This window comes from Danio aesculapii, chromosome 14 (assembly GCF_903798145.1).
Source record: "Danio aesculapii chromosome 14, fDanAes4.1, whole genome shotgun sequence".
Classification (NCBI taxonomy): Eukaryota; Metazoa; Chordata; class Actinopteri; order Cypriniformes; family Danionidae; genus Danio; species Danio aesculapii.
In genome coordinates, this window is record NC_079448.1 from 17,108,161 (window position 1) to 17,121,939 (window position 13,779).

The window sequence follows — 13,779 nt, forward strand, 5'->3', positions numbered from 1 at the left end:
CTATTTAAAAGAATGTTCTTAAAAAAAGAACGTTCTTTCACACCAGAAGCAGTCTGGCAGTCTTTCTTGGCACAATAATAAAATGAGCCCTCGAACTGAATATCTTTCAGCACCAAATAAACTGATTTAAGGGTCACTGTTAAAGCTGATCCTGAAACCGCAAGTCTTGCATCGCATTCACCTCCAAACGGCCCTATCCTTCCTCAGTTGTCTACAGTATCTCTGCCAGTGCGGTATGAAGCAGAACCACAAACATGCTTCATTCTGAGTGCCAGAGCTTTGCCCCGACCTGCCGACACAATATGTTGGTGTTTCACTTTTGCTGGGTAAATGTTATGATTGCAACTCGGTTACTATTATGATAAGTTACAAGCTCTTTGTAGTGGTGCGGCTGCTGATGTGCTGATGGATGTCTGACTGCTTCTAACAACTAAAGCAGCAGTCTGAAAGAGAGAAGCTGTCATCGGCACTGCCATTATAGCCCAGACTACAGGCCAGTGCAGGAAACACACACATTGCCGGCATAACTCTGCACATGAGTTTAAAAGTAAAATTATAAGCGGTTCATAACTATATATTATGCATTTCTAAATGCACTCATATCCATTTGTAAACACATTGTAGATTTAGGCCTATATAAGGGCTAATTAACCCAAATATTTAAGTCCTGTCATAATTTACTCACCCTTGACTTGTTCTACGAACTACAAAAATGTTGAGTTTGACACAAAAGAAGGTGTATTGACTTTCATTTTTGTTTTTCCTACAGTGAATGTCAATGGTTACCGGTTTCCAACATTCTTCAAAATATCTTCCTTTGTAATCAACAGAACAAAAAAATCTCAAATCAGTTTAGAACATGTCAAGGGTGACTAAATGATAACAGAATTATATTTTTGGGGTAAACTATCCCTGTAAGGTAAGTGTATATGTATGTGTATGTCTAATATCAATAAAAGGAGAGGATTCTGCTGTGATGTCCAACAGTCTTACAGAGACACCTAATGGACACCTATGAAATTGTAGTAAATACATGCTATATTTACATGAAGACAACGACACACATTTTTTAGGATCTCTCTCTCTCTTTCTCTTTATAAATAAATAAACTTGATATTTGTGAAGGAAGGGAAGCTTATATATTGAAGGCTTTCCATTTGTAACATATATAATATTACCACATTACAAATCAGGAAAATGCGGTAACACTTTATAATAACTACACACTATGAATCATTTATTAAGCGTTAGTAAATAGTGAATTCATTATCTGTCAAGTATTAACTCTACATTAATAGATGTTAGTAAGCAGTTTATAACTGCAGATACAAATGCTGTATTCTTGAAGTATAATAAGCACATTTATAATGTACCTAATGATTGTGTTTTTATACTTTGTTAATTATTATTGGCGATGCAGTGGCGCAGTAGGTAGTGCTGTCACCTCACAGCAAGAAGGTCACTGGTTCGAGCCTCAGCTGGGTCATTTGAAGTTTGCATGTTCTCCCTGCGTTAGCATGGGTTTCCTCCGGGTGCTCCGGTTTCCCCCACAGTCCAAAGACATGCGGTACAGGTGGTACAGGTAGGCTAAATTGTCCATAGTGTATGAGTGTGAATGAGTGCGTTTGTTTCCCAGAGATGGGTTGCAGCTGGAAGGACATCCGCTGCGTGGAACAGGTGCTGGATAAGTTGGTGGTTCATTCCACTGTGGCGACCCCGGATTAATAAAGGGACTAAGCCGAAAAGAAAATGAATGAATGAATTATTTTTCATTACTTAATTCATTTATAAACTAGTTATTTAGGAATAGTTGGTGTTTTTTAAGATAATTCAGAATGCATATGTAAATGTATCTTACTATTCATGCATAGACTTATAGTTAATTTATATTTTAATAAAGGCTTTATTAACTCAACTTCATCCAGTTTTGTGACCTAATCTAAAGTGAGGACTATTTATGCTTTATAAGTTCTTTAAAAAAAATTACAGTGAAAGGCTCATTTATATTCCACACTCTCAGAAAAAAATTATACAATGTTGTACCAAAGAAGGTACAAACCCTTGTCACTGGGGTATAACGTTTTATGGAACATAATTCTATATTAAGACAAAGAAACAAAGTTGTACCATTGCATTTTTTAACCTTTAAGGACATGATTTGCACCATGGGAAAACAAAATGTACCTTTGTTTTTTAAAACCTGCAGATACAATATTGTCCCTTCATCAAATATACAAATCTGATCCATGAAGGTACCACTACAATGACAAGACATTTAGTGTCAAATGTGTTCCTTCATGAACTTTTGAAAATGAAAGCATTTTGCTATATCCAAAATGTGTCAATTTATTTTCAGTAAATATAAAACATCAAATACTTTTTTAAACAATGTTTTTTTACCTTTTTGTGTAAATGCAGCTTTTCCGTTTACAATAAAGAATAAAAAATACTTTAACATAAATCAAAAGATCTATTTTTTACTGACAATTTCACAACACTTTTCACAAAAATACATTCTCCTATGCAAAATATAAATACAAATAAAATAAAAATATAAATAATTTACAATACCTATAATTTAATGTTTTACCAGTTGTTTTGTTTTATAGAACTTAATAATTAATGTTTATTTACTTGTTTATTTAATGTTTATTAGAGTTTCTTTAAGCATATGCTTTTAAATGATGCTTTATGTTTTAACATGGAAATTATTCAGAAAATCACTTTGCCTGTCCAATAATATTTATTTTCATAGATAATATAAAATGTACCTTTTTTATGAGAACAATTGTTTATCTTCATTTTAGTTGTACCATAAAAGGTACAAAACAGTATCATACGAGGTCTTTTCTGTATCATATAAGGTACAACTTTTACAAAGGAACATTATTTGTGCCACTGTGTAGCTTTTTTGTGTAAACAGCAAAAAAGAAAATAAATTACTTTATTCATTTCTATTCAATTAAAGATACACAAATGAAACTATCAAATGAAAAATAAACCTTTGCAATCTCATGCAAAATAAAATTACTGTTTACAGTTTAAGCTTCGCTAAATAACACTGAAATGTTGTATCATAATATATTGTTAAATTAATATATTGTTGTTGTTTCATCCGATTTAATTTAATTTAATTTATTGCTAATTGTATTTTGACACTCCTGTTAATAGGCAATGTTTAAAGTTTACAGTCATTTTATTTTTTAAATAAGATTCCAAACATTTATTATTCCTTTGATACTGAGCCTTTAATTGTCATAAGGGATTTACAAAGCGTAAATAGTCCTCACTTTAGATATAGGTCACAAAACTGCATGAAGTTGAGTTAATAAAGCATTTATTAACACACAGAGTAACAATGGTTACTATATGGCTGAATAATAAAATATATAAATGTTGATTTAAATAGTTTATTAATTATTTACTTACACATTCTGTTAATGCTTAATGAATTCACTACTTTCTAATGCTTAATAAATGATTTATAGTGTATAGTTATAATAAAGTGTTACCGAAAATGCTAGTTTATCTTATTATTAACATAGTGATCATTCCTATATTTCAAAAATTAATGTCATGTAAGTTTCTGTTTCCCCATTTAACATGTAAGAAAAGTAGAAAAGCATGTCAGGATTGGTCTTGTAATTATGCATTAACATAATTTGTGTTATATAATAATAATAATTTCTCAGTGTTGGGTTGCAGCTAGAAGGACTGGCAGTTAGCAGTTCATTCCGCTGTGGTGACCTCTGATTAATAAAGGGCATAAGCCGAAAAAGAAAATGAATGAATTAATTAATGAATAATAATAATAATTACAGGACAGATATTGAAAATATTCTTATTATTATATTTATTATTATTATATACATTAAGAATATTGATATATAACACTAATAAAAAATTTTTTACATTAGCGTTATATCCATGAACAGTATCACTGTAAGTGCACTTACAGTACATGGCTTTAACCAGAAGATGTCCTCGGTGTGCAGCGTTCTGAACACTGAAAAATAAAAACAGATTATTTTGCAATGGAATGTCTCAAGCTTTAAATCGAATGGCCATCAAGGTGGAGGAAGGTGTATAATCTTTTACAAATAATGCACATAATATAGAATTTTGGGAAAAGGAACTGAGCTAGAATACATTTATTCTGATTATTTTATTACTCTCTATAAGCAGGTCTTCCAGCCAGTACAATCAAACCTCTGGAACTGATCGAAACTGCAACACAGAGAGTTCTTAAAATGTCAAAGAGAGAATGTCACACCTCTAACAATTGATATCAGTTGCCAGAAAGCAGAATTACCACTGTCTCTGTACCTTTACAACTAATCTCAATATGTCAGTCTTATGCCCTCCAGAAGGCCATTCTAACACACAAAATCACTTTCATGAACCTTACATTTACTGCAACCTGCTGGTTAAACGACTTGCCTACATGTGCCAAACCAAAACAGCTAAGTTTTTAGCTATTTAAATAAAAGTACTGCTAGCATATAGCTAAATTTAATTATTACACACATTTTCACTCATTTGAATTGTGTTATTTTAACTGTAATTTTGACTGAAAATGAAGCCCAAGAGCTAAATTAATTTTGAACCAATTATTTTAAAACACCTTCATATCAATCACCTTGTGAAATAAATTTCTCTGGAACAGAGTTTGCTCTGAGCCAAACAATCTTGATGCTTTCTATTTGTTGCAGTTCAAAGTTAACAAATGCTCTAAGAATGCATTCTATGGATTGAGACTAATCTCAAAACTAGCATAGCTCACTGTGTGAAGCCAAAACAGATTGTTAATAATAAAGCTACCAACTCCTGAAGCATGTAGGCTACAATTCAGCACGGAAACCTCAAAACTTCTTCAAAATCTTCAAAGTAATGACTAAACTCTAACAAGTCTTTTTTCTTAACACACCCAAGATTATGTTTAGGAGAAGACAAGACAGGTTTTAATAAAGAGACATGGAATGTGAGATTAATTCTTAGAGGAAGAAATAAACGATAAGAATCAGGGTTAAATTTCCTGGCTATTTTAAATGGTCCAATGAACTTCTGGGACAATTTTCTGGACTCAACCCGGAGCGGAAGGTTCTTAGTGGCCAACCAGACTCCCTGACCAGTACGGAGAGCAGGGGCCCTTCGAAGACAGCAATTAGCCTGATGCTGGTATCTCAGGGAGGTTCGAAGGAGAGTGTTTCTAGCTCTCCTCCAGGTTAGTCGACAGCGTCGAATGAAGACTCCCACCTGCACCTCTTTCTCAGGAAACAATGGAGGGGTATAACCAAATTGGCATTCAAAAGGGAAAAGTCCAGTGGCTGAGGACTTGAGGGCATATTCGGCCCACATTATGTAAGAAGACCAAGTGGTGGGGTTATTGGCTGCCATGCACCGTAGAGTGGTTTCCAGATCTTGGTTAACTCGTTCGGTCTGACCATTATGGCCCGTTTCCACTGAGTGGTACGGTACGGTTCGGTTTGGTTTGGTACGCTTTTATAGCCGTTTCCACTGTCAAAAAGCGTACCGAACCGAACCGTACCGTACCACTTTTTCGGCACCCTTTAGAAAGGGTACCAAAGACGAGAAAGGGTACCAAAAGGCGGAGCTAGACGCGCAGCTGAATGCTATTGGTTTACAGAGATACGTCATTCGCTTACGCAACAAGCCAGAATGAAAACAAAAAACCCGCCATGTTTGAAATACACAGCCGACGAGCCGAGACATTACAGCGGAATAATTTATACATATAATAACGAGCCATGGTCGACCTGGGCTCAAACAAACCTTGTCGTCATTTCGTCGTTTCGCTTTCTTGCTAGCGCTTGCGCGCGTCTAACATTATATCTGAAATAACAAACTTCTTGAGCTGATGATAATAACCTGCGCTTGATTATTGATGTGCTTTTAAAACCCGATCCTGTCAGACACTGACAAACGCGAGAGTGAAGCGTGAAGAAACAAAGGAGAAGCCGGAAAAAAGGAGCACATTCTTTTTTCAGCAAACATGAACAAAATGCCATGTATAACTAACTTATTATCTTCACATTTTGGACTATTATGAACTCAGATTGACGGAATTACTGTCTAACAGAGGCTACATGTGCTGCGGAAGATTACAGACACAGATGAGAGGTTTTCACTGACTAGGCTATAATTTGTATTGTTTTGAACCTAAATACGGACGAAAATGTCTGCTGTGTGTAGTTCTTCTGTAGTTGGTAACATTTCGGAGACTGTAAGGGGCTGTATGCGTCTATATATGTTCATTTATTTAGTTATTTAATATAATTACAGACGTTACAGTAGGCTGTTTCGCACTATCATTGATCTGCAGTTATAATCAACTCATGTTCATTGAAAAATTACTAATAAACATTTCTACACAAGCATTTATGTGTATGAAGCATCTGTTTTGTGAGAAGTGCTTCTCATATGATATGTAAGTGACCTGTACAGCTTTATTGTAGACATTTCCTCGAGCGAGAATGACATCGACTGAAACTGTCTGTCATACACCACGCCCACCAAAAGGGTACCCTTGTTAGTGGAAACGCAAGCCTGATAAAGGTGACCCGTACCAAACCGAACCAAACCGTACCGTACCGGTCAGTGGAAACGAGCCATTAGACTCCGGATGGAACACGGATGATAAGCTGGCAGTGGTCCCAAAGAGTCTGCAAAAAGCCCCCCAGAATCTGGACAAAAATTGTGGACTTCGGTCCGATACAATATCTTGGGGAATGCCAAAAACTCTGAAAACATGGCTCATTATGAGCTCAGCAGTCTTCTTGGTTGATGGTAACTTGGGCAGGGGAATGAACTGAGCAGCCTTAGAAAATCAGTCCACTACAACCAGTACGACAGTGTTGCCCTGGGAGGGTGGAAGTCCCATAATGAAGTCCAGGGAGAGGTGTGACCAAGGCCAGTGGGGAACAGGTAAGGGATAGAGCAGCCCCTGAGGTCGCTGGTGTGATGATTTTCCCTGGCAACATACTTGGCAGGCCTCCACATAAGCTTTAACATCTTCCTTCATGGAAGGCCACCAAAAGCGACGTTGAAGGAATTCTAGAGTATGGGTGCTACCTGGGTGGCAGGTCAATAGGGACTAGTGACCCCACTGCAAGACCTGAGCTCGCGCTGATCGAGGGACATACAGAGCACCCAACGGCCCACTGCCTGGATCAGGTTCCGTCGTTTGGGCCTTACGGACTACTTGTTCCAGATCCCATCTGAGGGAAGCAACAATCCTTGAACAAGGAATAATAGAAGAAACAAGTTTTTCATGGGTCTCAGGAGAGTAGGCTCGGGACAAGGCGTCTGGCTTGAAGTTCTTGGAACCAGGTCTATAAGTCAGGGTGAACTGAAATCTGTTAAAAAACAGAGACCATCGAGCCTACCGAAGGTTCAGTCGCTTGGCCTGCTGGAGATATTCCAGGTTCTTATGGTCCGTAAGAACCTGGAAAGGATGTTGAGCACCCTCAAGCCAATGGCACCACTCTTCCAAGGCCAACTTAACAGCGAGCAGCTCTCGATCCCACACATGGTAGTTGTGCTCGGCATTAGACAGGCGACGTGACATGAAAGCACAGGGGTGTAGTCTTCCATCCTCATTCCTCTGTGATAAAATGGCTCCTACACCCACTTCTGAGGCATCCACCTCCACCATAAAGGGTATGTCTGGATTAGGGATAGAGAGAATGGGAGCTGAGGTGAATCATTACTTGAGATCCTGGAAGGCACCCGCTGCTTCAGGACCCCAGTCAATCTTGACTCCTCCTCCCCTTGTCAGCGCTGTCAAGGGAGCCACAACCGAGCTAAAATTTCTGATAAACTTCTTGTAAAAGTTAGCAAAACCCACAAACCGTTGCACCTCTTTTACTGTGGTTGGAATAGGGCAGTTGAGAACAGCCTTAATCTTGCTAGGGTCCGTCTCCAGGTGACATGGGGTGACAATGTACAATCCAATCTAGAATGGAACCAGTAGACCAGTTGGTGAGGGGATTATGTCTGTGCAGCCAGGGATGACCAAGAATGACAGGATACTCGGGGGAGTCAATAAGGTAGAAAGTCTTCTCCTGCTGATGTTTAGCAATGGTTTTTTCAAAAGGTTCTTTTGAAAAAAACTTTTTTCAAAAGTTTTAGGGACTAAGTGCCCTCAGTTACTTTGCCAGGTTCAAGGGGTCTACCATCCAATGCAGTTACTGCCTGGGGATGAGGGAGAAGGTGGGTAGGGATCATTGCCTGGACGATCATTGATCATTGCCTGGACTTATTTTCCCCATCAAAGTCCTCCTGTAACTAGGTGGGGACCATCGTTTCCCGACAGTTCTGGACAAGTGGATCGAAAGTGACCAGACGTACCACAGTAAAGGCATCGTTCCCTCATGCGTCGTTCCCTTTCATTGGGAGAGAGTCTGGAACGACCTAGCTGCATATCTTCTGGAGGCTCGGGTGCTTGTTCATTGACTAGGAGAAGTCTGACTGGTGGGGCATAAACTGGGGATGCAGGTTTGCGAACAGGAGCTTGGGACTGGAATGCTCTGCCTCGAGTCATTCTTTGTTCTCTCAGGCGAATATCAAGGCGAATGGCCATATCAATAATGGATTCAAGGTCTTTGGCTGGTTCCCGGGTGGGCAACTCATCTTGAAGAGATTCAGCTAATCCCCCCAGAAAGCAGACCCTTAAGGCTTCGTCATTCCATCCACTGCCTGCTGCAATAGTTCGAAACTCAATGGCGAAGTCTGCAGTGCTGCGTGGACCTTGACGGAGAGCAAGTAGACGTTTGGAAGCCGCCTGTCCACTAACCGGATGGTTGAACACCTTCTTGAAGTACTTCTCAAAGGCTGTGTATGACTTGGAATAACTAGGCTGGGACTGCCACGCCGCAGAGGCCCAATATAATACCTTGTCAGTCAGAAGGGTGATAATATAAGCAATCTTCGAGCAGTCAGTGGGAAAACTTGAGGGCTGAAGCTTAAAAGTGAGAGAACACTGAGTGAGAAATCCCTGACAGGAACTAGGATCTCCAGAGAATGTCTTGGGGGGTGGAAGTCGGAGCAGCTACTGAAGCTATGGGAGGACTGTTGGTACTTAGAGGAGGTGTAGCAGGAGAAGCACCAGGGAGGCTTTCAAAGAGTTGCCAGATGTACAACATGACATCAGCACGGAGCTCTGAGTGTTTTGTCATCAACTCCTCTTGACGACGGAGGACCTCTTCATGACGCTGGAACGAAGCTTCATGACTGCCAATCCCCACCAACAGATCTTTGGTACTGAGTGTCTCTGGGTCCATGTCTGACTCGGTTTTTCTGTCACGGTCAGATCTTGAACCCGGGTCTCTGGTTTGGAGACTGGTGTATGTACCACTGAGCCACAGGGGTAGTTGAGGTAGATCCAAATGAATACACTCCAAGAGGGAATCCAGAAAACAAGGATTTATTAAAAAAAGGTCAGCTTAGATTCTTCTCAAAAATGAGGTAGCAAAACAGACAACTAAGGTTCTTCTCAGAATGAGGAATACAAGATATTTTAACAGTATAATAAACATGTAAAGAAAACTCCACGAGGGGAGAAACCAAATAGACAATAAGACAGCCAGCAACAGGGAAAATAAAACTTAACGTCTTACTACACATAGCTCAGGCAAGTTCACCAGGGATGACTCAAAAACCGAGTGAGGAACACAGACAAAGTGACAACTTAAATACACAGGCTGGAACAAGTCACAGGTGATCAAAATTAAGTAAACAAGGACACATGAGGAAGAACAAAGGTAGAGGGGAAACATGGGGACCTCTAGGGGAACGGAGACAAAGTGGAGGATGGTGACATATACTGTATATATCAACACAATCTCACGGCAATTCGTAACTTTTTGATTTAGTGGCTAATTCGTAATTCGTACGATCTAATTCGTACTATTTAGTGCTATAAGTACTATTTAGTACTATTTACCCAATGATGACCTCCTTTTTAAAATCATACATTTTCGTGTGGCTGAACTCGTACAAATTCGTAGGAATTAGCCACTAAACTGACAAAACGTAAATGGTTGTGTTTTATCGTGAGATCAGGCTGTATATATATATATATATATATATATATATATATATACACACACAACAGTTCTGTCTGGATCTCGAATCTGATTGGCTGATAGCAGTGTGATATTCTGTAATATCAGAATTCCCACAGCCTCCTCACCCTTCTGTATTACTCCGCTTACATAGAGTGACAGCAGATGAATAAACTCACTACAGTTTGACAAGTTTGACAAATATTGCAGCTGTTGGACTTTTTTAGGCAAGAATGAAGTTGTTTAGATTGCAACTATGCAGCGTCATCCACAAGATGACGACAGAGACAACAAAATAAGCCCTCAGAAGAGGAAAAACCCAATGGAATTTTAAACTACAGCTGATCAAATCATTATAAAACTGGTGACTTTCTAAGTCGATCTCTCTCTTTTGTATGTTGCAGTGCTGTATTTTTACCAAAGTAATTGTAGTGTGTTGAGTGTAAGATGGGACTCACATTAGGAATGCATGTATTTTGTGTTGACTCTTTTGTGTTGACGCTTACTCTTTGTATAACCCTGAGTTACCTTTTAGTTGACCATCTGTTTGTTTCTAATAAGTCTCCTGTTTTCGTTACTGCAGACTACTTCAACAGAAAGAAAGAGGAAATGCCCGCACATGTTGCTGTTTTTCCTTATCGCAAACACATCAGCAATCTGGTAGTGATTGCGTTGCTTTTTTTTCAGGGATAATTATTGTTATTTCCCGATTACAACAGAAAAAATACTGGGAAATTTCTGTAGACTGATGGCATTTCATGTCGTTTAACCTTATAATCTGAAAATGTGAGCAAACTCACCTGTTTTGCCATTACCTTATAAATTACGCTAGAGAATCATTCAAATACTAGCTCTAAAGTGATGTTTGTGAAGTAGCAACGGTTTCTGCTATTCTGACATCCTCTGCAGATGTGAAAGAATGGCGGAAGAAAGTAGTTCCTTATACAAAAGGGTTTTAAACTCTCCGTGTTTGATTTTCTTTTTTATATACACAATTATGTCAAACTGTTGTATAAACACAATATCACTTGAGTAGCAGTGCGATGTGGCTGTACATCGTCACTGGTGGGACACTAAGGGACAACGCACACCTCTCACCAGTGCCGATATACAGCCACATCGCACTTCTACTCATGTGATATTGCTCATATAGATTAGTGGATTGAAGAAAAAACTATTTGACAAGTAGTTTGGACAAACAGAAAAATAGCATTGTCTATTCAATCTATTTTATAATGAATTTATTTTAAAAACCTCACTACATATATGTTATTCTATTAATCAGAACTAATTAAACTTGTCATAGCACTTTAATTGTATTGGTCTGATTGCCTCTGCTGTTCTTCTAAGTTGCTTCAATTAAATAAATAAATATAAATGTAATATTATTAAAGAAATCATCAGGGCTTCTGCAGGTTTCAGGAAGTCAAATTTAAGACCTTTTAAGACCTTTTTAAGACCATTCTTAAATTTCTAACTTATACAAGGCTAAACACTAGGGTTGAAAAAGATATTTGCTTGCTCAATCAAAAAACAATTTTGTAATTTAGTTATTTCTTAGCCACATATTTTAAAAATGTTCTCAAAACAAGCTAAATTTACTCTATACACTTTTAAACATAAGTTTCCCTGAATAAAATAACACGTTTTAAATCCTATAATATGTATACACAACAGTCTGTCCAGGTCAGTGTCATCACTAGTTATAAATACAACTTTTTTAAACACAATTTTAAGAAAGATTATTGAACCATACTGGTAAATAAGGTTAATAAATAAAATTGAGACGGATTGTATTTTATTGAGATGGATCATTGGTGACTGTATGGGTGTTTTACAATGAAAAATTAAGACCTGTTTATTTAAGACCCACAACACAATAATTCAGTTCATTTCAGACTTAATTTCAGGCAAAGTTATATTATGTAGAGATTTGTATGCCTTTTGGGGCAGTTATAATAATGAGAATGAATTGAGATTGGAGAGTTAATGGAGATTAGTGGAGGCATGCAGTCATACAAAGATTATAATTGGATCAAGCACAGAATTAGCCATTGGCCTTACACAGTGTTGGATGAATTGTCAGGTATTTGCTCAGCGGAATAGTTAAAAATGACTAACTGCTAGGGGGACTATTCAAAAGTAAAGCAGGTAAGAAAAAGAGTAGGTGGATAAATGAATGTGATTGAGCAAGTTTCAAAAGAAAACTTTTAAACTATTAAAAAATGAACAATTACAAAATGAACAATTCAGAATTTTATTGAATTTGCAAGCTACTGTATAACTGCAGGAAAGAAACGAAATGTGTTTATCTTGGTTTAATTGATAGAACAACAACAGCAGTGAGAGACAAAGAGAGAGTTTTTTTTGTTAAAATCTATCGTCTAGATCAATTAAATACATTTTTTAATTATTAGAATTACCACATTTTATCCATAAACCACAGAAGACGAAAATAGTAGTTATTAGTTACATAAAAAGCAACAACGTGCAAAAAAAAAAAAAAAAAAAAAACATTAGCCATCATTTTAGTCATCATGACTATAAATTAGAGCCTATAGTTCTAAGACTGTTGCACTTTTTTTATGTTGTCAATGTGCTTGTGTCTATATAGGCCTTGTTGTGTGCAACATTTGTATATTTATAATCACCTCAGTGGAATGTGGGGGTCGTGAGTCACTGGCATTGTTATTTTGGGGAGTTTAGGGGAAATGTTTAGGGGAAACCCGAGAAAGTTTGGTCTAGATCAGAGATTCCCAAATCTAGTGCCTGGGGCCAAAGTTAACATTTGATTCCTAACTAAGAAAAGAGGGAGAATGTCACGAAAACATTTTAAATTTAATGTAATTCTTTGTTTGTTTATTTGTTTTATTGTTAAAAGCAAAGTGAAATTAAATGTTTCAATTAAATGGTGTAAATGAATCAGATTTTATACTGTCACCCGACAATCCAGAGACTTTGGTGAGCAAATCAAGTCAAAGGCAGGTTCTGCTTGACTATTCAGCATTGAACTCCACTATGTTATAAATGTAATTATGTTTCTATCACAATAAGTTATCATTTAAAAAGTTATACTGCATTAGTTAATTCGATTTAAAGTAATGGTTTCTATTTATTTTTAATAATATGAAATAAATTGAATTTAATATGAAATTTTAATGTAATATAGCTGTATAACAATATGAGGAATATACACATACAATTTACAAAGACAGAACTGAACCATAAGGCTTCTAAGTGAATCATTGCGGATATTTTACTTACTCAAAAATTTATGGAGGAAATTACAGATAAAATGCTAACTTGTTATATGGAGAATAGATTAAGTAAATCTAATAAGCTAGACTAATAGTTAAGAAGACAATATTAAGACATTAAACATTATATTTCCACAATAATAGAAATATATAACTCATTTAACATTCAGAAACTACTAATATTGATTATAGTAATAAACAGATCCAACCAATATTATAATCTTTGTAAAGTTGTAATAGTGTAACCCTCTGCACAGTTGCTGAATATTAAACAAATTAAGCGGCTTGAAATTTACATTGTGGATCTAGTGTTACATAGAATATTGACATATTTAGCACAAATAAACACAGAAACTGAAGTGGCTGTTATTTTTATATTGAGAAGGCATAGGGCGGCATGATGTGGAAAGCAGGCCGAAAAATTGTTTATATATGGA